The following is a 4,189-nucleotide window of genomic DNA, read 5'->3' as shown; positions in this document are numbered from 1 at the left end:
GAAATCGTTAAGACGTGCCTGTCCGCTCCACCCCGCACTGAACCCGTTATACGGAGAGTGTATTGGCTATCAACACGCCGTATAAAGGTCATGTTACACGGAGCGTGAAACGTGGAAGAATGTGAGCCTCACGAATAAAAATTAAGTCTTTACCAATAGATTATTTATTAACAAAAGCTGAAAAGCGAATGCTTTAAGAAAAAGTAATGCCCAATAAAAATGTATGCTCCGAATTATGATTTTAGATCTGTCTCCGACAAATCGTTGTAGTTACAAAGTCGAACGACTTGTTAAACAAGTCTCTAATTTCTTTGGTGTTCGAAATGGAAAGCTGTCCCTACAGGACGACAAAATGGGTAAACAGGTACGATCTTCGATCTGGTAACAAACACATACGCATCAAATGTGTACTCAAACAATGTAAGCTCTTAGCGCCTAACGACGAAACTGAAGAGTCTAATGTGTAAATAATGTTTAACACAAGATCTATTATTAGCTAAATATGTACTCGATCCGAAAACACTTCACACTTGAACCACTAGTTCTTCGGGTGCTTACTTTATTATCAACAGTCAACACAAATGTACGAACCATCCACGAGTGTTGACTTCTGTTCTAACTCAAAGGTGAAACTGTTTTTTTAACATATTCGAATTATAAACTACAGATGTCAAAATTCCACATGAGTTCGCTTATTTTGATTTTTTCAAATATTAGCAATACCTTGCATACTTAATTATATGTAAACAAATTGCCTTTTCTCAGGTATCTTATACATACAGTACATTACCCTGCGGAAACCACATCAATGTTGAAACTGTTCTCATCTACAAATAAATTAATAAGTAACTTTCAATTTTAATAACTAACTACTTCAAAAAGTCTGGTGCAATGGTGTTTTACTTTTAATACAAAATGTGTTTTTTTAGCACAGGACTCAAGCTTGGTAGTCCAGTACTGTGTCGACGCTGTTTTTACTTGTTGTACACCCTTTACCTGTTCGTTTATAACAAGCAATTCACAAGGCAACTGTTCCCTGTATTTATTACAATCCACCGAAACATTAGTTAACTCCTTAGCTGCTTTTGAACCATCAGTATTGCTTCTAAAAACGCTTAGGAAGAACTGATAGTATGTAGATAAAGTGCTTAGAGAGATCAGAAGTGAGAAAACTCGTGCAATCGGAAATGGTATGAGGCATGTATTTTTATTTAAATGAGACCAACAACCCACGTTTCGCCTAAATTATAAGGCATCTTTAGGCTTGATTTCTTACTTTATACAATTATTGGGGAAGAAATGACAACAAAATTACTTATATGTATTTACTTATAATATTCAAAAACATTATCATCATCATCATAATAAGGTCGTCAGTCCTAAGACTAGTTGGACGTACATCTCCACTCTTTCCTATCCTGAGCTAATCTTCGCATTTCCGTAACACCAGAACAACCCACATCCTTACCAGTAATCTAATCTAGGTCTACCTCTACCCCTCCTAATTCACGTTTCTGCCTCTATTTATACGAGCCCGATCATCATCTTTCAATTATCCGACTTCTGTCTGATCGCGGAAAACCGGCCTTACATTCAAAAACGTTGTTTTCCCTATAACAAGACGTTCATGCCTGTATGAAGGTGTCCTACTAACCTATCGTACCTCGCCTATTTCTTATTGACTTCAATTTTTTTCATTGCTAACCTCTATCCACGGTATCCTCATCATTCGCCTGTAACACTACATTTCGAACGCTTCTAACTTTTTCTTTCTTGCTATTAGTATACTTACGCTTAACTCGAAATATTTCGTACCGTTGCTGCATTCCCTAGCACATATTCCCAGGGATATGCGAGATTGTCGATACTGTCTCTAACTCTCTATAATTTCACTTCTCGGTTATTTGCAGCTGTTCAGTGAAGAGTCTTCACCTATATTTGAAGACATAAATCGTTAATACTAATTTTTATAAGTCTAAGTAAAATGTTCAGTATATGAATTATTACAACAAAAAGAAAGCATAACAAAAGATGTAACGTTATATTTTAATGTCGCGTGTGAATGTAAATCATAGGTAGAGTTCACAAACCAATTTCCTGCTTTGATGACACCCAGCCTATTAGACAATGATCCCGTCATTAATCTTTACTAGACTTCAGTTCAACGTTTTGTCGTCGTTTTAAACACGCGCGTGGCATCGACGTCCGCGGGCGTCGGAAATGAACGCCTACGTCATCGCATCAGAATGACAAGCGACATGCTATAGATTGGTTTTTTGAGATCCTGTTTAATGATTAGCGATACCTTCTGTCCCTTGACTATAGCTTATATAATTTCTTTAGGGAACATTTTTTCTCTTCAAGTCTTTTGCACTGTCAATCATGTAATTAGGGGAGGGAATCGATATAAAGGAGCTGTATCTCCCCATTCATGGTTCACTAAAAATAAACTAAAAATAAAATATGTATTACAATTAAAATACGAAAAGCGTATGCACACAAAAAGATTAAAAGTATACATATACCTATTGAAATGTAGCAAACAATTTTCAAATGTAGTCGTTTAATCAAGATAATTTTGTAAGGGTGCAAAAGCTTTTGAGAATATGCAGCACGTTTTTCCATAATATATATACGCATACTCTTTCCATATTTTTACAATTTCAAACAATTGAATGTCAATTTATAAAAACAAAATTTTAATGCAAATATAATATTGCAAAAATGGTCACAACCAATTTGTTATCAGGTACTACTCTATTGAGGAGTGCTACTGGATTATAAGTTATGGGGAAAACAACGTTTCTGACTGTAAGGCCGGTTTTCCGCGATCATCCAGAAGTCGGACAATTGAGCGATGATGATCGACCTCGTATAAATGAGTTATTAGGTTTAATCCTTTCGAAAGGACACGGATTCGATTCCGGGTCCGTCTTGCTCCGCTTCAAGTCTTTCTCTGTTTTAAGAATCTCCTACGAAAATGCTGGGTCAGATGTACAATCCACAGATAATCTTCACTCACTTCTGTCTTCATTTCGTCCGTCTCATATTTCTTACTCCTACCACCACCCTCCATTCTCACGATTCCTTAAAGGGAGCTAAAGAGGGCTTTCTGCCCTATCCTCTGGTGTAGTCCGGAGGGACTACTCTCCCATCAGTGTTAGTATCTAGCGGGAATAAAACACCCAAAAGTTCTGGAAATATCTACAATCACAACACGATCCGATATGAGTCAGACGATACACTCTGTAGACACAACTTTCAACCATGAGAATCGGACCGGATACACCTCCGATTATGTCTTTTTTATTAACAGATTAAGTAGTAAGTTGTCATAAGTAAGAAGTTTAGGTGCACATATAGAAGCACCTCATTCCTAATCGCTGCTAATGCATGGTACATGTACCCAAAACCAATGTAACCAATACCTGGCTCCTTCTTATCACACCTTCCTCTTTCCCTGAAGTCGACATTTTGACTAAATAGAAGCACTAATTTCTCACGATCTACTTCATACGGACTACAAATCTCAATTTGGTTGGTCGTACTAATTCCGATCCGATCTAGATCAGTCACCTTCAATCACCTCCTCAAACGTCCGACTACAATTTGATCGTATTCGTGTATAACCGCCTTTAAACTTTCTGTGCGAACAAAAAAGTTTGTTTAAAATCTACATACTTTAAGAAAAGGAGAGAATGTGATGTTGAGAGACGTTTTCTAATTATGTCAGCTCATCGTCGTAATTTTAACAGTTTTATTTATAAAATTATGTTCTTTTTTATGCTTCATATAACAACTCGACGTAACGAAACAGACGATGTGTTTAGATCCTTAAGTTCTGTTATTACGAAGAGTTTACTGTGTATTTTGAGAAAGAAGTTGTTTCTTTTCAGAAATACCTCATGAATGAAACTGATAAAAGATAAACCCACGCATGGGATTATGTACACAGATGTAAAAGTGCTTTCTTACTGAAATCTTCAAAACTTTAATGTGAAAGTTTCTGTTGTGTAATTTTTTTTCACGATCATTATGTCGTACCTTCTGTTTTTTAATCACTGCTGCCAAATTAATTCAGATTGGCCAATCTGATCAAAAGTTTTTACAGGGTTTTGCAAATCCAAAATAGAGGCAACAACAATATGATTCTACAGCTTACAAGTAATCTATTATAGCGTTCTTTATT

This window comes from Agrilus planipennis, unplaced genomic scaffold, assembly GCF_000699045.2.
Source record: "Agrilus planipennis isolate EAB-ADULT unplaced genomic scaffold, Apla_2.0 scaffold108, whole genome shotgun sequence".
NCBI classification, from domain to species: Eukaryota; Metazoa; Arthropoda; class Insecta; order Coleoptera; family Buprestidae; genus Agrilus; species Agrilus planipennis.
The sequence above is the reverse complement of the archived record's forward strand: the minus strand, read 5'-3'. Positions refer to the sequence as shown.